Here is a 23,350-nt window from a genome sequence, read left to right as displayed (position 1 = left end):
GGTGGGGATCTTTTATTGGGTAAATCAACCAATTTTAAGAATCACTGTTCATTTAGTTTAGTAATAAGGGTGTAAGAGCATTCACATCCAATCCACTAAAAATATACATACATTCCATTAAAAAACAACTCCTATATCAATATATTTCCACAAAAAACAAACACTTTTTCTCTCTCCTTTTCAATATATATTACATTTTCTCTCTCCTCCACTCACAACCACTTTCAATATATATTAAAAAAGTATAGGGGGTGAACAGTGCCCCCCAAATATACAGATGAACAGTAACATTTTCTCTCTCCTCCACTCACAACCACTTTTTATACTTTTTATATTTTAAAAACCCCCCACACAGATTTTGGTGATTTGGATGAGAATGCTCTAAGGAGTGGTTAAACACTTTGAAGTGGCAAACCAAAAAACCGACCAATTAGAGCGCGCCATGTCAATCAGTCAAAAGTGTTTAAACTTTGGTGAAAAGTGTTGGCAATGGTTTAAACACTTGGTAAAGTGATAAACTATTTTTTTTAAAAAAAAAAGGAAAAAGTTGTGATTGGTTGAGATAGGAATGGACCCCACCCACAATACCCCTTCTCTCTCTCTCACTACCCTCTCTCTCTTATTTTCCCGATCGGCAATATGTTACCGATTTACAAAGAAACCGACGCGGCAAAGGAGTTGGCGGCGGTGTTGCCGCGCGGCAAACCAGTTTGCCACTTCCCTTTGCCGCACCACACCGTATACCCTTAATAGATAGTAATAAAGATAATAATATATACTATTATATTATATATTATATATTATATATTATATATTATATATTATATATTATATATTATATATATATATATATTGTTGATGAAGTATGATGAATAGTAACTTTATTTTTATAATAACTAGAATTATCACCCGTCGTACTGCGGCGGGGATTCTTTAGTTATAACTAAGTCGATTTAGGAGGCGCAGGTTATGTTGAACCTGCCAAACAGAAAAAAATAGACGATGTGAAAACGTTCACCCACACACGCACGTTGCGTTATATTAACTCGCAAAATTTAGAACGAAACGTAAAAACGTTAAACCAAAGACGCATGTTGCGATGTGTTAAGTCACAAAATTTAGAACGAAACATAAAGCGAAAAATTTGCGGAAAATGAAAATTATAAAGGACCAAAGTTGAAAGTAAAAAAAAAGTTGTGAGGACAGATTAAAAAGTTTTGTGTTTAAAGTAAAAAAACAAATAGTTTTTGGTTAAAAGTAATTTATGAAATACTTTTGGGTGAAAAGTAAAAAAAAAAAAACAACAACCCCCAAACCCAAGGTTACAACAACCATATGCATAACCATTTTTTCTTTGAAAAACCCTCAAAGCCAAGATTACAACACATAAGTAAAAAAGTCAAAGTGGTTAAATGGCAAAAGATGGAAACTTTTGAATTAGAAGTGAAAAATCAAATTAATCAAAGGAGTTAAATTGTATAAGATGGAAATTTTTGAATTAGAAGTGAAAGATCAAATTAATCAAAGGGGTTAAATTACCAAAGACTAAAACTTTAAACTTAAATTGTCAAAGATTAAATCTTTAGGGTTAAAAAGGAAACAAAGATTAAAACTTTAAACTTAAATTGTCAAAGAATAAAACTTTAGGGTTAAAAAAAGAAAATTCCATTTTTTTTAAAACACCCTAAGCCATAGTTACAACTCATATATGCATAAAGGTCTTGCTTCTTTATAATGTTTAATATATAGCTTTTCATTATTCTTTAATTTAACATATTATAATAGTTTACTATGATATTTACTTTTAATAACATATTTTTTATTTTTTTATTTTTATAACATATATTGATTTATCGATTAATTTGATACTTCTTCAATAATATACGTTTATAACTTTTTTTCTAAAAACTTAAGTACATAATTGTGCTTGATTTTTTCCCCGACATTCCGTTATAACTTTTATTAAAAATGAAGTTGTACTCAAAATAAAGTATTTATTTGGTATCATAAAACGATACGATGATAAACTAAACCGTTCTAATGGTTTGGCTTTCTAAACAATATGCTTTATTTTCAAATCACGTTTGTTTTACATTATCATTTGCTCGGTTTCGCAGCAACGCGCGAAGTCAATATAAACTAGTTATTATTACTTGCATAGTTACTAGAGTTAATTCCTATTTTATTTTCATTTACATACTATTATTATTATTATTATTATTATTATTATTATTATTATTATTATTATTACTTACATAGTTACTAGAGTTAATTACATAGTTAGTCCTTTTAGTTTGCACAAAATAACATACTTAGATACTAATAGTTTAAAATCGTCTTTTAGGGTATTAACTTTTCATTTTTTAACGTTTAAAGGTATTATCTTCTAGGGTATTAACATAGTTAGTCCCTGTGCTTTGCACAAAATAACATACCTAGCTACTAATAGAATATGATTTTAAACCTACAAATAACGTTACTACCTCCAAACGTTACAAAATGAAAAGTTAATACCCTAGAATGTGATTTTAAACTATTAGTGCCTAAGTATGTTACTTTATGCAAACCATAGGGACTAACTGTGTAATTAACTCTAGTTACTATTTAATAAATTTATTATCTACTAATTTATTATCAACATATTATTTATGATTTTATCAACTTATTATCTATTAGCTTTTCAATTTCTTTTATTTTGTTACTTAATTAAAAATTTTAACTTGGTTATTGTTAAAGGACAAATCGTCATGGTTTTTTTAAAAAAGGATGATTCATAACATTTTAAAAGGTAAAGAGAATCCATTGAAATGTGTATACATATAAAGGTCAAAAAGTGTAAGTTGTCCGGTAAACTATGTAAATACTAGATAACATTTTTCGCATATTAAAATGCTTTATTGTCGATATTATTTAGTATTTAAAAACCTCAAACACTTTAACAAATAAACTAAATTAAAGTATGTAGTATTTAAAAACCTCAAACACTTTAACAAATAAACTAAATTAAAGTACGTGATGTATTATTAGTACATATCAGAAGATACATAAACTTATGTTAGGATTCGATTCGTGTAACATCCCGTGTTTCGAAAGTCAAATTCAAAGTCAAGATTGAAGTCAAAGGAAGAAAAGATTGCTAATTGCGATCTGCCACTCCTTGCTCAAGTGCAGTTTTGACTTCTTTGACTTGTAGATAGTCTATTTATTTATTTGCTTTAGCTGTATTATGTGGAGTACTCATTAATAATCGAGGTTTATCGCTATTTATCGCGTGTTTTCTCGCTTTATAGCTTATCGCATCGCAATCGCACTCGCAGCTCGAATTATGCATTCTGGATATTGTTTTATGTGTGTGTGTGTTATTTATGCGTTACTTGTGCATGTTTATTTATGTTTATGTTATGGTAATTAATCGAAACGCAATCGCAACGCAATCGCAATCGAATCGCAAACGCTAAACGCAAGTTATTTAGGATGATTGTATGTTAGATATAGTAGTTGGGATTAATGAGAAACTCTATCGCATCACAAAGCTCAACGTACGAAACAAAATGCCGAAATTCAAATCGTCGGAGCCACTCGATCGAGTGACAACTCGATTGGACGGCCACCCGATCGGATTGCCACCCGATCGGATTGCCACCCGATCGGATTGCCACCTGATCGGACAGCCACCCGATCGGTGACCCACCCCATCCATTCACACTTTCCTTTTTGGGAAACCCTATAAATACCTCACTTGTCACATCATTTGATGTGACAGCTCCTCTCACTCGACCCAGCCGCTCTCAAGCTTCATTCTCTCGATTTCTCGCGATTCTTGTAAGTTTTCAACCTAAACCTTGTACTTTCTTGATCTACACGCACTCCTTCACCTTTCTATCTTTTGAATCTTAACTTTTAACCGTGAAATCACTAGATTTGAGGTGTTCTAGGATGATGCCATCATAGGGTTCTTATGAACTTCATGTTTTGGCTTCAATCCACCAAGAACAACTTAGATCTGAACGATTTCCACATGAATAAACAAAGATCTTGCATAGATCTGAACATATTCATGGTGAAAAGGGATTGAAAGAGGGTTTCTAACTTTATTTCAACTCTTTTACACTCAATGCACTCCAAACCGTTAGAATCGGAGCTTGTTCTAATCTTCTACTCCTTCTTAGTGATGTGTTGGTTCAAGATCTGGATTCTATCCAAGAGATTACTGATTACGAGTTAAACATGAAACACCATCTCGAACAATTGACTGGTCGGTCTAGGGTGGTTCTGTGACAACCCGTATTCCAGAACCTTTCTTTGTGTTTTGATGTAACTTATATGAACGTTACTTGATTGATTGATGTGCTTGATTTCAATGTATGTTAATGTGCTACGTGATTATACGTGAATGCTATAAGTATAGTTGCATAACACTTGTCCTAATCGCACAAGCCCTTTGGGCCGCACACCTATCTCTCTCGGCTCACTATATTTGGCCGACTCGAGACCAAGGGCAGCCCATTTATGGATTCGGCCCACTACTTATGTGCATACATGAACCTTTAGGGGGTTTAGTTTTCTCATTACTTGCAAAACAAGAACACACAAACCCTACACCTCTCTCTCTTCCTCTCTCTTGTAACCGACGACCTCACCTCCATCTCTCGAAGATCGTTGCGGCTCGGATTAACCCTTGTTTTATTCTCTAATCCGGTTAGTGTTTATTGTTATTTGTATTATATGATGTGCGGTTGTTATGACTAAATGCTAGTTGACATGAGGAACACTAGAGGTGATATGATTCAGATGATTTGATGTACACATAAACGAGGGTGCATGTTAGTTTAGAATCTGCTAACTTAACGATCCGATCGTATGTTTCGCATGACAATAGATTGATTGTTCTGCTTAGGTCATGACTTAGAGTTACATGTTAGTCTTTGAGTTCAATAGTCGGATGATCCGGTTGTATGTTCATATGATGCTGATTAATTGTTCTTGATTAGATGATGATTAGGGTTGAATGAATATGTTTGATTTCTGAATTGAATGTTGTTTGATCCGGATTGAAACTGCCAAAGTTGTTTGCAAATGTTACGGGATTAATAAGCTGCAATTAAGGAAATTTGTTACACCTTCTGATCTCGACAAAGGTTGCGAGTCGAGACCCCACTGTCTCGACTCGAGATCACACATCATCAACACAAAAACAGCATAACTCGAGACCACGGTTGCTGGTCTGGTTGCGACTCGAGACCTGACTCGAGACCACCCGGTCTCGAGTGATAAATGCATGACTCGAGATCCCTTGTTTGTGACTCGAGAACATTGAGACTACAACCCGAGACCGCACTGTCTCGACTCGAGATCTCTAGTCTCGACTCGAGACCACTTAATCACACATTCTGTTTGGACTTGTGTACTGTTACCAGCCCAACCATTTGGGCCGCATACTTGGACTTTGTTTGTTTTCGTGATGCTACTGTTGGACTCGTATGTACTGTTAACGGCTATGCTTATACGTGTATGCCATGATCAATACTTGTATACAACTTGCTAGTATACGTGTAGAAAACCATACGTGCATTACTTAAACCATAGACCTGACTTGTATGGTAACCATGTTAGGACGTGGTTGACCACATACAGCTCAAGTGACCTTTTGTTTATCTGCCGAGCAAACCAAGGTGAGTTCACACTCTTACCAAGGCATGGGATTCCCGGGGTTGGGAATGGGATTGAATGATTACTTGTACTTTCATCGTTATCGGAATACGTACCACTGACCTCGTTAGGGGAAGGTCACTTATAGATACAGCTAGACTAGTAACACATGGGAAGCCCCCACTAATCTTCGCACACATGCCTGGAATGGTCGCGATACGAATACTAATCTTCACACACATGCCTGGATGGCCGCGATACGAATACTAATCTTCGCACACATGCCTGGATGGCCGCGATACGAATACTAATCTTCGCACACATGCCTGGAAGGGCCGCGATACAAATATAACTAGTCTAGAATACATGGGAAACCCCCACTAACCTTCGCAAACATGCCTGGAAGGCCGCGATACAAATAAATACGATACATGGTTTACAAAACGAACACGTGAATTATGAAACGAATACTATAACTAAACAACCAGCTGTGAACTCGCTCAACTTTGTTGTTGACTCGTTGTTACATGCCTTGCAGGTCAATAGGTACTCATGGAGCTTGCACTAGGAGGCGCGGTCGTTGTGGACATGGACCGTGGATGCCATGTTAAACATTTATGACATTTCAAACTTATTACTTAAGCTGGGTTTTTACATTAATGCTTCCGCTACACACTTGATTATGTTTTGGGTTTTGAATACCTTTCGTATTGATGAATGACTTTTACTGATTACTTATAATGTTCAATATGATTGGTGGCTTGATCCTGGTCATGTCACGTCTCCATGCGGTGGTACTCCGCGTGTGGATTTTGGGGGTGTGATAGGTTCCTACCCGATCGGGTCACTTGGGTCTTGACGAGGTTTCTGTTATTTGATACGTGTCACACCCCGATTTCTACGTGTCTCACCGGTGGGCCCGGTGCGGGATTACCGTGACGTAGTTGGCAACAATATAGTCAAACCACACAATTATATGAATGTATAGCGGAAGCATAAAGATAAATATATTTCAACGTTAAGTGTAATATCAAAGTATCACCATTGTTGAAATAAAATCCACAGGGGATCAATAATAATAATAAAGTATTGTTCAACAAACTTCAGGCATCTTAAGCTTGCGAGACTTCTAATGATGCTAAGGAGAAATCCCAGCCAATTACGCATAGTACCTGCATTTAGTCTTTTGGGAAAATACGTCAGTTTACACTGGTAAATACATTCAACTGACACTTTTGTAAAATGTTTAATAAAATTGGTTTAAATGCACAAGGCATAAACTCTTTATAACTTGGGATAATTTATAATTTAATCTTGTAAAGAATTACATGTTTGCTATGCGTTCGGTCGCCCGGGTCGTGCCGGGTTAAATGTTAATAGACACGCCACAAAGCATAAAGCCGTGGCGGGAAAACCAACGGTTATACCTTTAATTAATGTAGACACAATGCCGGGTGTACGCCTACACCCGGATGTCGAGGTAGTGGCCATTTCGAAAAATGATGCCAAGGATATCCGGGATATGGTCATTAAGCTCCCAAAGGCGTAAAGCCAACAAAACAAGTTTTTAAACGGGTCACATTGATAATACCCAACTACTAATGAGTTGGGGTCAATTGCCCGACCAAGCGGTATTTTAAATACCGTAACCCAAGCCCGTATAACGGAAAATAAGTTAAAAGTATTTACCTTTGCAAGTATATATCCTTAATCGAAATAAATTGCAGATAGCTTTTACTGGTCTCCTAATCTGGAACGAAGGTTTAAATTAACCTATTAGAATCCTAACGGGTCTTTAATTTAGCTGTAGCTTAGACCGGTCAGTTTCAACGGATAGTTACGGTTTAATCACGTGAAAGGCGAAAACCGGGAATGGAATGTGATTTTGACCCAACAAGTTTGAAGACTTGTTTTATATGGGTATAACAACCACACTCTGGATTTTGGGGTCAAAACAATATGGCTTGACCCGTTTCGGCTAATTTATGTAAACTAGTTACATAAGCCGAACCGTGCGCGCAAAAGGCGCAACGGGTAACCGTAAGAGTCCTACACTGTTTTCCTAAGTCAATATGCTTTAAAGAGGTTGTGGTATCAGTAGGATACTGTCACACCCCCAAAATCCACTTGCGGAGTATCACCGCTTGGGAGCGTGATTGACCAGGATCAAGCCACCAATCATATAGAACAATATATATATAGTAAAAGTATTTGCCATTAAACCAAACCAAATCCATATGAAAGGTGTTCCAAAACATAAGTAAGTTATCATTGTATAGCGGAAGCGTATAAATAAAACCCATCATAATAAAGTATCAAATGTCATAAGTGTTTAACAAGACAATCACGATCCAAGCCCACAACGACCAGCTCCTCCCTGTGCAAGCTCCATGTATCTAACAACCTGCAAGGCATGTAACAGAGGATCAACAACTAGTTGAGCGAGTTCACAGAAAGTAAATGCGTAATAGTATATTCGTTTGTAACATGTGGCTCTACTGGGCCGATAGTACGTTCTATTGGTGGGGGCTTCCCCTGTTGTATAACCACTAGACTATTCGTAACCATAAGTATCCTTCACAACCGAGGATAGTAGTAAGTATAAATACACGTAGGTTTTACGTGAGTATCCTTCACAACCTAGGATAGTAGTAAGTATAAGTACACGTAGGTTTTACGTGAGTATCCTTCACAACCGAGGATAGTAGTAAGTATAAGTCTACGTAGATTGTAAGTATGTGTCCTGCACAACCGAGGACAGCGAATAGCATAAGTATGTGTCCTGCACAACCGAGGACAGTGAGTAGCATAAGTATGTGTCCTGCACAACCGAGGACAGTGAGTAGCAGAAGTATGTGTCCTGCACAACCGAGGACAGTGAATAGCTTAAGTATGTGTCCTGCACAACCGAGGACATTGGTATGGTAGTCTAGTAACAGTGTAAGTACAGTTCTATTCAATCTCAATCCTTCAATCCCAATTCCCGTGCCCTGGGAATCCCATGCCTTAGTAAGAGTGTGAACTCACCTTGGTTTGCTCGGTATGTTAAACTGTGTGCTCACGAATACTCAATCACGTCCTATAGTATGCATGTATACATAATCAGTTAAGTTCTCACGGATTTCGCATGCAACATATGTCACGAAGTGTCTTTAAGCAATCATCATCATGTAATGCATAACAGTTATATTTCACGCTCATCGGTCAATTCTAACGTAGTTAATCAATAACACACTTTATGGATCATCAGGCTAAACAATAGTTGCATGCTTTACAATCTGACGAATATAACACAGTCAACACCTAACAGGTTCAATCATGTAATAGCTAATATCATACCTTCAGCTTCACTTAAATATCATACAAAGTTAGACTGGGCCTTGCCCTATTCAAAACTCGGACAGACAAGTGTGGGGGAGGGGGTTTCCCCTGTTTAAAAGTCGGATCAAGTGGCAAGGGGTTAAAAGTCGGACATTATCCCACCCCTTATGAAACTCGGACCAATGTGACTAATAAAACTCAGACATCCATGTTAGATATATGAAATTCGGACCAAGGGGCTTCCCCTCTTAAAAATTCGGACCCCCTAGGCTTTCTCTTATATAATTCGGACAAAGGGGAGGGGTTTCTTTCACAAAAACTCGGACATCACATTAAGGCATAATGTCGGACAAGTTACACGCTTAAAAGTCGGACCCCTAGTGTCTTAATAAAAGTCGGACTAAGGGTATTACCCACAAGAACTCGGATAAGGTGCTAAACTTCGGACCATGGAGGGGGGTTTAAACTCGGACAGGGGTATTACCCACAAACTCGGACCACTCAAGACCCTTAAAGGTCGGACCTTCACTCCCTAAACCAAACTCGGACATATAAGTTATTCGAACTCGGATTATATGTTTTAAGTATAAAGCTCGGACTAGAAAACATGTTTATACTCGGACCATAACAAGTTACAAAGGTCGGACCATGTTTGATAAAGAACTCGGACAATTACAATGTGCTATGAAACTCGGACTTGTGTGTTTGTTTAAAACTCGGATCAAAATCCTTCCTTATGATAAAACTCAGACAATTATATCAATCAAAAACTCTGACTAACACAAGTGCGTGAATTCCAATCCTTGCACAGAATCAAATCATCAGTTACGATCTTTCATTCATACGATCAAACCCTACTTCATACTTTCTTAATGCAAAATCAACACGGCAAACAATATTCCTTCATATCATGCATCAACATTATCACGCAATCGATTGTACAATTAGTCACTCATCTTTATCACAATAATTAGAATCAAATCAAAGCACAGAACCATCAAATCAAAGCTAGGGTTTACAAGTATTTCAATAACCAAGAGTTAATACAATCAAACAATCAATAAACAATAATCGACAAACAATTACCTTGAACGATTCTAGAGAAAGATGAATCAAAAGTGCGGAAATGTCTTGTGCCAATAATGATGATGGTGATGATTGCTAGAGAAAAGTACGTGCTTGGATTTTTGTGAGAATGATTAGTGAAAAGGGAATTAGGGTTAAGTATCTCTAAGATTTCACTAATTACCCTCTACCACCCTAAGTATCATATTTTACACATGTACACCATCTGGTAACAATTTCATAGTTTCACCACCAAGTTTACATATTTGACAGGTTTATCACAATTAACACATAACCATGCACAATCACACAATACACTTCATTGCATCAAAACGTATATAATTCCATAGCAATTAATTGTGCAAATAATCAACTAAACAATTCAAGAACGTGCAATAAATGCGAAATAGAATTCTTGGAAATTCGAGTTGTCACATTATCCCCAACTTAAAAGAAATTTCGTCCCGAAATTTGGTATGCACTCACTGAGGAAGCTAGGTAAGTTGTATCGTTTACTGGTTTTCCTGGGGTGTCACATCATCCCCCCGTTGATTTGGAATTTCGTCCCGAAATTCCGCAGTAGTAGCTTCAGTCTCAGTAGTGGATGCATTGGTTCCGAATAACTGGGGGTACTTTTCTTTCATTTGGTCTTCGCGTTCCCAGGTGTACTCTGGGCCACGTCGGGAGTTCCAACGAACTCGAACAAGAGGGATTCTCTTGCTTTTGAGGACCTTAACATCCTGGTCCGTGATTTCAACTGGTTCCTCGACGAACTGCAACCGCTCGTCGATAGTGAGTTCCTTAAAAGGAACTATGAGGGTCTCATCTGACAGGCACTTCTTCAGATTCGACACGTGAAATACATTGTGAACTGCACCGAGTTCAGCTGGTAGGTTTAGCTTGTAGGCCACTTTGCCTATTTTCTCAATGATTTCGAACGGTCCAACATACCGTGGATTGAGCTTGCCTCGTTTACCAAATCGAACCACACCCTTCCAGGGTGAGACTTTTAGTAAAACCCGGTCCCCGACCTGAAATTCCAAAGGCTTTCTACGCTTGTCCGCGTATGCTTTTTGACGGTCGCGTGCTGCCGCCATGCGTTGTCGTATCTGTGCAATCTTTTCCGTGGCGTCCACTACAATCTCTGGACCCGTGATCTGACTATCCCCCACCTCTGCCCAACAGAGAGGTGACCGGCATTTACGTCCGTACAATGCCTCGAATGGAGCGGCTTGTATGCTGGTGTGATAGCTGTTATTGTAGGAGAACTCCACCAAAGGGAGATGCTTTTCCCAGCCGTTGCCGAAATCAATAACACATGCCCGAAGCATGTCTTCAAGAGTTTGGATCGTTCGCTCAGACTGCCCATCCGTCTGAGGGTGATACGCTGTGCTCATGTCTAATCGTGAGCCAAAAGATTTGTGCATCGCTTGCCATAGCTCTGACGTGAATCGTGCATCCCGATCCGAAATGATGGAGGTGGGCACCCCGTGCCTCGAAACAACTTCTTTAAGGTAAACGTCTGCAAGAGTGGAGAACTTATCCGTTTCCTTTATAGCCAGGAAGTGTGCAGACTTGGTGAGTCGATCCACGATCACCCATATGGTGTCATTCCCACGTTGAGATCTAGGTAAGCCTATAACAAAATCCATGGAAATCTCTTCCCATTTCCACTGTGGTATCCTGGGTTGTTGAAGTAGGCCCGCTGGTTTCTGATACTCCACTTTGACCCTTGCACATGTCAAACACTTGCCGACGTAAGTAGCGATGTGGGCTTTCATGCTAGGCCACCAATATGTTGTTTTGAGATCGTGGTACATCTTATCCGACCCTGGATGTACCGAGTAGCGGGACTTGTGAGCTTCATCCATTACCAGCTCGCGTAAACCGCCAAAAAGTGGGACCCAAATATGCCCCGTTACATAGTAGGCGCCGTCTTCCTTTTGTTCCATTCGTTGCCTTGAGCCGCGTAAGGCTTCAGCTTTGACGTTTTCGGGCTTTAATGCTTCCATCTGAGCAGTTCGTATCTGTGCAGGAAGACTGGACTGAATAGTGAGCTGCAAGGCTCGCACGCGTCTAGGTAGAGTGTCCTTTCGACTGAGAGCATCAGCCACAACATTGGCTTTGCCTGGATGGTACTTGATGGCGCATTCATAATCATTAAGCAGCTCGACCCATCGACGTTGACGCATGTTCAATTCCTTCTGCTTGAAGATATGCTCGAGACTCCTGTGATCGGTGTAGATAGTGCACTTGGTACCGTACAGGTAGTGTCGCCATATCTTAAGCGCAAAGACAACAGCTCCCAGCTCTAAATCGTGCGTCGTGTAGTTCCGTTCATGAACCTTGAGTTGACGAGAGGCGTAGGCAATAACCTTATCCCGCTGCATCAATACACAACCAAGCCCCTGTATCGATGCGTCACAATAGACCACAAAATCATTCGTGCCCTCTGGCAATGAGAGAATAGGTGCGCTGCAAAGCCTATCCTTTAAGTACTGAAAAGCGGTTTCCTGAGAATCCCCCCAACGGTAGGTGACACCTTTCTGTGTCAACATAGTAAGCGGCTGTGCGATCTTGGAGAAGTCTTTAATAAATCGTCTGTAATACCCCGCCAAACCCAAGAATTGGCGTATTTCCGTTGGTGTACGCGGTGCAGGCCAGTTCCTGATCGAATCTACCTTGGATGGATCGACATGAATCCCATCCCTGTTCACCACATGGCCTAAGAAGTGGACTTCACGAAGCCAGAAGTCGCATTTAGAAAATTTTGCGTACAGTTGTTCCTTTCGAAGAAGTTCCAAAATAAGGCGTAAGTGCTGCTCGTGTTCCTCCTGACTCTTGGAGTAGATCAGAATGTCGTCGATGAAGACAATGACGAACTTGTCAAGATAAGGTTTGCACACCCTGTTCATAAGATCCATGAAAACTGCAGGCGCGTTCGTAAGCCCAAATGGCATGACTAGAAACTCGTAGTGACCGTAGCGAGTTCTGAATGCTGTCTTGGAGACGTCCTCATCCCGGACTCTCAGCTGATGATACCCTGACCTTAGGTCAATCTTGGAATAGTAACTCGACCCTTGCAACTAGTCGAATAAGTCGTCAATGCGTGGAAGAGGATAGCGGTTCTTCACTGTGACCTTGTTCAGTTCGCGGTAATCGATGCACATCCTGAAAGTACCATCCTTCTTCTTCACGAATAATACTGGAGCTCCCCAAGGCGAAGAGCTTGGACGAATAAAGCCCTTATCCAAGAGCTCTTGTAGTTGCTTTGAAAGTTCTTCCAGTTCGGTTGGAGCTAAACGATACGGTGCTCGAGCTATGGGTGCTGCTCCTGGAGCGAGCTCGGTTTGAAATTCGACCTGACGATGAGACGGTAGACCAGGTAAATCTTCAGGAAACACCGGAGGAAAGTCGCGTACAACTGGATGGTCTTCCAACTTCCTTTCTTTCGTTGATGCGTCAGTAACGAGAGCCAAAATTGCGGTGTGACCCTTCCGCAAACATTTCTGAGCCTTCAAGAAAGAGGTGATTCCAACCACAGCACCACTCTTGTCGCCTTGAACTTCGAGAGGTCCTTGGCCAGAACGAGGAATGCGAACAATCTTTTCTTTGCATAGGATTTCTGCTTGCTGTTGCTGCTGGCGACTCTGATTTGCAGGCCGTGGGCTCCTGAATCCTTAGCTTCATGGCCCATCTTGAGACACCTCTGGCAATGTCCCTCGTTGCACTAACCACCGTGGGGTCTGTTGCATTTGTTACATATTAGGTGAATTCCCCGATAACCACCCTGCCCCTGACCACCAGAAGTTGGCTGACTCAGGCTCTGGTGATCACTATTCTTGCGCTGCTGCTGTGCTTGAGACTGAACGGTAGCGGAACCCTTGCTGGAATACCCATCCCATTTCCGCTTGTTGTCACTAGGAGTAGCGGGAGTAGCAGTAGTGGTAGCGGTAGTAATAGCGCTGATACAACTAGGCAGCCTGTTCTGTTCCACTGCCTGATCCGTGAGGTGATGAGCAAGACGCTGAATGTCTTGGATATTGTCGAGGTTAGCCGATGTATCATGGCTCTGAATCTCTGAGGCTAGACCCTTGAGGTACAATTCGATGCGCTTGCTTGGAGGGTCCACCATGGTTGGACACAAGATAGCCAGTTCGTTCGACCGTTTCGTATAAGCTTCAATTTCTGACCCTGTCATTTTCAAATGGTAAAGCTCCACTTCTAACTTGTGGATGTCATCACGCGTGCAGTATCCCCTTTTAATGCGTTCTTTGAATTCGTTCCAGGGAGTGGCATTAGCAGCTGCCAACCCTAGTATCTGTACTTGCGCGTTCCACCAGGTTAGCGCGATTCCTTCCAAAGTACCAGTGGCGTACTTGACCCTGCGAGTCTCAGGGCATTCACACATCTCGAAAACTGACTTGAGCTTCCCAAACCAATGGAGTAGTCCCACTGCTCCTTCTATGCCACTGAGTGTGCTTGAACGACAGTCCATGAAGTTCTTGAATGTGCAGACAGGTTGTTGTGCGTTCTGAACCGTTGCGCGAGAAAGATAGGTCAAGATTAAGCGCGAGAGTTGGGTCACGAGAGTAGGATCTAACATCCTAGGATAGGTTTGGAATAGCAGGTTATACCTCCTGCTTGTGCGGCTGCAAGCGCCGCAGCAACTTGTTCGTTAATGAGAGCCGTCAACTGGGCTTGAGTCATGTTAACATGTCTAGACATGATCTTCATAGTAAAGGTAGCGTAAGTGAGAATGGATTCGCGAGTAGTGCAATGACAGAAGAGTGTAAGCACACAAGTGTTTTCAAGCAATAACAAGTAGTGAGCAATGGAATCTAAGTATACTACGAGCAAAGTTCTATGCAATTCTAACATGTAGGCAATAAACATAAACCTTATTACCTAGGATGTCGAGTCTTGCACGTGGAGCGAAGCGTCATTGTGGATCGTTGAGAGCACTGTTCTGGTTATAGTCTGGTTTTAATAAAAACGTTTTCCCCCTATTAAAACCAAGTTCTCTATAACCAATGGCTCTGATACCAATCTGTCACACCCCCAAAATCCACCTGCGGAGTATCACCGCTTGGGAGCGTGACTGACCAGGATCAAGCCACCAATCATATAGAACAATATATATATAGTAAAAGTATTTGCCATTAAACCAAACCAAATCCATATGAAAGGTGTTCCAAAACATAAGTAAGTTATCATTGTATAGCGGAAGCGTATAAATAAAACCCATCATAATAAAGTATCAAATGTCATAAGTGTTTAACAAGACAATCACGATCCAAGCCCACAACGACCAGCTCCTCCCTGTGCAAGCTCCATGTATCTAACAACCTGCAAGGCATGTAACAGAGGATCAACAACTAGTTGAGCGAGTTCACAGAAAGTAAATGCGTAATAGTATATTCGTTTGTAACATGTGGCTCTACTGGGCCGATAGTACGTTCTATTGGTGGGGGCTTCCCCTGTTGTATAACCACTAGACTATTCGTAACCATAAGTATCCTTCACAACCGAGGATAGTAGTAAGTATAAATACACGTAGGTTTTACGTGAGTATCCTTCACAACCGAGGATAGTAGTAAGTATAAGTACACGTAGGTTTTACGTGAGTATCCTTCACAACCGAGAATAGTAGTAAGTATAAGTCTACGTAGATTGTAAGTATGTGTCCTGCACAACCGAGGACAGCGAATAGCATAAGTATGTGTCCTGCACAACCGAGGACAGTGAGTAGCATAAGTATGTGTCCTGCACAACCGAGGACAGTGAGTAGCAGAAGTATGTGTCCTGCACAACCGAGGACAGTGAATAGCTTAAGTATGTGTCCTGCACAACCGAGGACATTGGTATGGTAGTCTAGTAACAGTGTAAGTACACTTCTATTCAATCTCAATCCTTCAATCCCAATTCCCGTGCCCTGGGAATCCCATGCCTTAGTAAGAGTGTGAACTCACCTTGGTTTGCTCGGTATGTTAAACTGTGTGCTCACGAATACTCAATCACGTCCTATAGTATGCATGTATACATAATCAGTTAAGTTCTCACGGATTTCGCATGCAACATATGTCACGAAGTGTCTTTAAGCAATCATCATTATGTAACGCATAACAGTTATATTTCACGCTCATCGGTCAATTCTAACATAGTTAATCAATAACACACTTTATGGATCATCAGGCTAAACAATAGTTGCATGCTTTACAATCTGACGAATATAACACAGTCAACACCTAACAGGTTCAATCATGTAATAGCTAATATCATACCTTCAGCTTCACTTAAATATCATACAAAGTTAGACTGGGCCTTGCCCTATTCAAAACTCGGACAGACAAGTGTGGGGGAGGGGGTTTCCCCTGTTTAAAAGTCGGATCAAGTGGCAAGGGGTTAAAAGTCGGACATTATCCCACCCCTTATGAAACTCGGACCAATGTAACTTATAAAACTCAGACATCCATGTTAGATATATGAAATTCGGACCAAGGGGCTTCCCCTCTTAAAAATTCGGACCCCCTAGGCTTTCTCTTATATAATTCGGACAAAGGGGAGGGGTTTCCTTCACAAAAACTCGGACATCACATTAAGGCATAATGTCGGACAAGTTACACGCTTAAAAGTCGGACCCCTAGTGTCTTAATAAAGTCGGACTAAGGGTATTACCCACAAGAACTCGGATAAGGTGCTAAACTTCGGACCATGGAGGGGGGTTTAAACTCGGACAGGGGTATTACCCACAAACTCGGACCCCTCAAGACCCTTAAAGGTCGGACCTTCACTCCCTAAACCAAACTCGGACATATAAGTTATTCGAACTCGGATTATATGTTTTAAGTATAAAGCTCGGACTAGAAAACATGTTTATACTCGGACCATAACAAGTTACAAAGGTCGGACCATGTTTGATAAAGAACTCGGACAATTACAATGTGCTATGAAACTCGGACTTGTGTGTTTGTTTAAAACTCGGATCAAAATCCTTCCTTATGATAAAACTCAGACAATTATATCAATCAAAAACTCTGACTAACACAAGTGCGTGAATTCCAATCCTTGCACAGAATCAAATCATCAGTTACGATCTTTCATTCATACGATCAAACCCTACTTCATACTTTCTTAATGCAAAATCAACACGGCAAACAATATTCCTTCATATCATGCATCAACATTATCACGCAATCGATTGTACAATTAGTCACTCATCTTTATCACAATAATTAGAATCAAATCAAAGCACAGAACCATCAAATCAAAGCTAGGGTTTACAAGTATTTCAATAACCAAGAGTTGATACAATCAAACAATCAATAAACAATAATCGACAAACAATTACCTTGAACGATTCTAGAGAAAGATGAATCAAAAGTGCGGAAATGTCTTGTGCCAATAATGATGATGGTGATGATTGCTAGAGAAAAGTACGTGCTTGGATTTTTGTGAGAATGATTAGTGAAAAGGGAATTAGGGTTTATCTCTAAGATTTCACTAATTACCCTCTACCACCCTAAGTATCATATTTTACACATGTACACCATCTGGTAACAATTTCATAGTTTCACCACCAAGTTTACATATTTGACAGGTTTATCACAATTAACACATAACCATGCACAATCACACAATACACTTCATTGCATCAAAACGTATATAATTCCATAGCAATTAATTGTGCAAATAATCAACTAAACAATTCAAGAACGTGCAATAAATGCGAAATAGAATTCTTGGAAATTCGAGTTGTCACAGATACCTTCCATAATGCCCGAAACGAGTTTAAGTTCATAATATGCCCCGTAGGGGTATTTCGGTCTTTTTTAAAGATTATAAAAGAGGTTTCTGAGTTCTACAGGAAATCGGAGTTTCCCGAACAGTTTATAAAGTCTAAAATACTTTATTTATTATTTAAAATCAGTAGCAACTGGAATCGGGTCAAAAGACCTTGTAGAACTCAAGTTATGGCCGAAAAGGGTATATTCGGTATTTACCGAACCGTTGCCATAACCGCAGGTTATGAGCAGGTTAAAAATAATTAAAATCTTTAAAAATCCCAAAATATTATTTTACATCAGTGAGTAAAAGGTTTAGTGTCGAAATCTGGGTTTAGATAGGCGTTATGCTAATTGCGCTATTAAATTACTAAAGTTTCCGTAATTTGCGCTATTTAGCATAACTCCTATTCTGGACCTCGGATTGACGTGAAATTTTAGGGACATGCTTAGAAATCAGTAACTAAGGTTATGGCTCTTTCATATGTCCGAAATTCTCGTTTTAAATCAAAAAGGGCGTTACGGTCAACTTTTAAGCATTTAACGGAAATGTGTAAAAGACTCGGACAAACGACGAACCGGCCACAGAGGGTTATACCATCATGTAACCTGGTCCTTAAAAAGTCATAAGGCATATCTAAATCAAACTTTAACGGGTCAGGACTGAAGTCAAAGCAAAAATCAAAGCTTTTGCGACTTTCAGCTCCGAACCGGGTCAAAACAGTAAATGGTCGGATCAAACAAGCTTAGACTAGTTAATATACTTATTATCATGTTTTATGAGTGTTTAAACAGGTTACATATCATCTACATTACAGATTATGCAAGAAATCGCAAAATAGCATTTCTGTTGACTTTTTCTAAGCACGTTTGACTCGACATTTGGACTAGTTAGAGTGGGAATCAGAGGGTGCCCTTTTAGGGGTTTAAAGCCCACATGATTACCAACATATAACCATCTTTGATTCGACAAACCACTGGACCATTTATGATTTATCGCAAAGTCAATCGTTAATTACGACGGATTGACTTTTAAGCCAAACTAAGCAAAAACTAAGCCATAAAAGGGTGGACACACTTACAGAAGCTTGGTGCACGACTTAGGATGTTAGAAGAGTGCTTGAGAGCTCCAGAGATGACCAAGAGAGCAGGTTTTGAGGTGTGTTTCAATTGTGCAGAAGGTATGGCCTTTTATAGTAAAGTTTCATGCATAAGATCACTACAACTCACCCTACAAGGGTTCATGGATGATCAGCAGGTGGCCCTGGGTGCTAGGGGGCATGTAGAGGGCGCCCATGCTTCATTAATTGCTCAAATGATCGTTCACAAGCTCAAACAACAAGTCTGTCCAAAGTTTATGCATCTGGGGTCCTTACGCGGCCCGCATTAGGATTCAGGCTACATGCACGCGGGCCGCCTGAATCTTCATGTTAGGAAACGTATCCACAGGTGGCTCGCGGCCCGCATTGACTTGCTGGTTTCACCCACGCGGCCCGCCTGAGGGTTGATTTCAAAGATTTTCAAATCTTTTGTAATGATTAACCTGACCTTTCGGTTTCGAAGGGGTAACTTTGCGATTTGGCCCTCGATTATTTACAATGAAGGGCCTCGTGCCTTTTACCCGCATTGTTAAGTCCCTGGTTAGTTTAATTACTATCCGAAAAGCCTTAACTTTTATTGTTGACGATTTTAACCCCTCTCATACGAATTTGATCATAACTTTCTCGTTTTAAAACGGAACTTCGCGAAATTTATATCGTATATTCTAGTGAGCGTATATTACTGTTACAAAGCCTCGGGTTCGTCAAAGGGTCACTCAGAGGTATAAATTAAACATGTTGACACAATTAACCCCTGTAGCTTGTAATCTCTCACTTTCTCCCGCGTTTCGCTCCGTACGATCCATGATTTATTCGTTTGAAGGTACGAGCATCATCTAGGGTTACTATACAGTATATTTACCCTTCGTTGACATTTATAACCCTCGAATTTACATACTTTCAAGGTTTGTCAACTTTAGTCCTTTATTTAATATTTAATGCCATGTGTAAACTCATGACACGTGTTAACACATTATTGGACACAAAATTTCGAGGTGTTACAATACGTTATCATATCGTCTCGAGAAAACCGCTAAACTATCAAAACAACAAAGTAACAAGACGATCAGGCTGCCGGGACGGATTGTCGTCCGATCGGATTGGCACCCGATCGGGCAGCCACCCGACCGACTTGCACCTTGGTCCCATACTTAACTTTTATTTTAACTTTCGAGGTTTGAATGTCGAATGGATTGTCATCCGATCGGATTGCCACCCGATCGAACAACCACCCGATCATGTGATGTTTGGGACTTCAACACTTAAACAATTTTCAACATGTTCAATGCATAGACGGTTCCAAACGGATTGCCACCCGATCGGATTGCTATCCGATCGAGTGACAAACTGTTGTGAACTTGTTCTCACTAAGTGTTCTACTAATCGGATCGTTACCCGATCGAACCGCCGTTCGATCGACCGACCTGGAAGGTTGAGATACTTCTCTGTTTTCAAAATGCTACAACGAAAACTTCAAAAGGCAAACCATCATACACAAACACATCCTCACCAAACGAGGTGACAATCCAATCGAATGGCCATCCGATGAGGTGACCATTCGAACGGATTGCCACCCGATCGACCGGCCGATCGGATTGCCATCCGATCGGATTACCGTCCGACCCTTTGTCACTTTGCACCGTTTTACGCGCCGCTTATCATCTATGCTATCCTTAAATGTTCAGGCTAATCTCTCTCAGCGCTCCCTTCAATCCAAGGCTGTGTTTATTTATTAAACACAATCTGTGAGTATACTCGATCCTTTTTTGCTTTACGCACTTTTGGGTGTTGCATACGTTATCTATATTCAAATCACAACTATCACGAAACACAAACACTAATTATACGCTAACCGTTATTGCATGTTATACGTGACTCGATGAATGCCTGTTTGTTATGTTAACACATTGATTGCTGTCTACATGCCTTAGCAATGATAGTACTATAGTTTGGACTCAGCACCTGTCGTGGACAGGGGTTGTTAATGATATTACTTCACGTGTTCGTAGTGGTGAACATGTGTTACGCACTCGTTACTCACAGTCAATTCGCAGTCATTGGTATTGATAGTATCTTTGTCGATAACTTACATGTTTCACATTATACGTTGTACATGCTGGTTATGCGTAAACGATTTCGAACTCTATTATGCTATATTAAACTTGTATGCTCATCTTTACCCTATGTGTATTGACCTTTATTTTAACGTATGCTACAGGTGTTTAGGATGCTTTCAGCTAGGATGCTTGCTTTGGGTGAATCAAGTTAGGGGTCTAGTTATGTCACGCTTAAATCTGAGTCGTCGGAACAGTACTTTTTTTGAGACAATTATTTGTAATAACTGTTTTATTTGAATAATGTTGTGGTATGGACATGACGTTTAATATTCGGTAATTAATAGTTGTTATGGATACTCATGGGCAATCTGTTTCGCTCAGTGCCATGCCCCGATGTTTCCGCCATCGGTTGGGGTGTGACAGATTGGTATCAGAGCCATAACTATAGGGAATTAGGCAAGACTCGACCTAGTCCGTGTCGATGTCTTAGAAACGACCTAGTCTATAGTTAAGTACCAACAGACCGACTTGTGCATACCCTTAGGGGTCTTGTACGAGCTTACTTGCTATATCTCGCTATTCTCGCTTGCACTACACTATCACTGCACTCTAATTTTCGAAAGTGAACAAGTGATTAGTCGAGATTAGGTGTGAAAACCGCAAACTCTCGACTAAATTGCTTGTTCGACCCGCATTTTTATCTATAAACACGAGAATTTGCATTGAATCAGGAGTGAAATCTGTACTTTAACGCAAATTTTCTTTTCTATTTTATCAAAACAGGAACGAAGTTGTAAGTTAGGGTTGAAACCCGAACCTTGACAACTTGTTCCGATCTCTAATTTGATTTTACCAAACTCTCACCAAAGTCTCGACGGACTCCAACGACTTGAAGTCACACCGTAACTGGAAGGATGCGTGCCATTCGCCCAAAATTGAGGCGAGAGCACAGTCCCGAAGGCCAAAGTGTGTACCAAAAGTCCTTAAGAATAGTCGAACCACTTTGGGTAGTCAACGTCTATCAGCCGCAGACAATCTATTCTTGATTTTATGTCTTTCGATTCTGAGCTCGCAACTGCCGACTCTGATATTCGTCGCTTTTACATGGATTTATGCGTTTTTGTGTGGCTCTATACGCTTATTTGTTAGCGTGTTGAGGTACTATTGGTTTCGATTTAACGCTTTTGCATCACACAACACTCACAACTCACCGCACTTCGCTAACAAATCGCTACTACTTGGGGAATCGTTGTATGCTATGCTGCTCGTTAAGTATTCGCTAATCGCAATCGCTACTCTCGAGTGCACGCGAACTGTGAATGATAGGTTTCTGTATTCTGACTGCTTCTATGTGCCTCTATATGCCCTATGTGTCCTATGTGCCTTACGTGTTTATGTGTTCTGTGATTACGTGCTTATGTGCCTATGTGTTTATGTGTTACATGATGGTGTTCCTGAGCTTTAGTAGTATTAGGTGTGTGAGGTGAGATTCGATTCTATTGTGTTTGAGTCACGTGGCGATGTCTATTGCAGACAATGTCGTCATCTGGATCCCTCCACTCTCGATCTGCTCGCCAAAACCAGAAAGACAAACGCCTTGCTGCTCTCGTCGCTAAACAGATAGCGAAAGTTATTCCTCAAATCGTTAGCGACCTGCAAGAGAATACTAGCAAGTCTTCTAAAGAGTCCAGGATGGATTCGCCAAAGTCTGTTTTTAGCTTCAAGCAGTTCAAAGCTTGCGGTCCGAAAGAATTTACTGGCGAAGATGGCCCTACGGCCTTATTACAATGGTTTGATTCGATCGAGGTCACCCTGCTCCAGAGTGGTTGTCCTGATAATCTCCGCACTCTGAACGCTACCGGCGTCTTCCAGTCCCGCGCCTTAGACTGGTGGACGGCCGAGAGAAACAAACGCGGAAATGATGCAGCTTACGGGTTGACATGGGATGAGTTGAAGAACGTCATGTTGGAAGAGTTCTGCCCTCCCCATGAGCGCCAAAAGTTGGAGGACGAATTTTGGCATATCAAGCAGAAGGATGGTGACAACGCTGCTCTGACTGCTCACTTCAAGCAGCTCAGCATAATCTGTCTAGATCAAGTCAAGACTCCTGATGTGACAATCAAGAAGTATATCCGAGCTCTGCTGGATTGTGTTACGAATTTTGTGCAAGCTGCAAAACCAGCAACAATCGAGGAAACTTATCTGCTCGCCGCTGAAATCAATGATAAGCGAGTCAAGGCTGGTGTCTGGGACAAAGCCTCGAAGAATCTGCATCAAGCTACCACCGCCGCAACCGCTGAAACCGCTGCCGCCGCTTCGCAATCGTCAAAGTCCTCTCGTCGCAAGAGGAAGAACAGCAACTCCAGCAACAAGA

The sequence above is a fragment of the Helianthus annuus genome, chromosome 14, assembly GCF_002127325.2.
Source record: "Helianthus annuus cultivar XRQ/B chromosome 14, HanXRQr2.0-SUNRISE, whole genome shotgun sequence".
NCBI classification, from domain to species: domain Eukaryota; kingdom Viridiplantae; phylum Streptophyta; class Magnoliopsida; order Asterales; family Asteraceae; genus Helianthus; species Helianthus annuus.
This window is presented reverse-complemented; position numbering follows the sequence as displayed.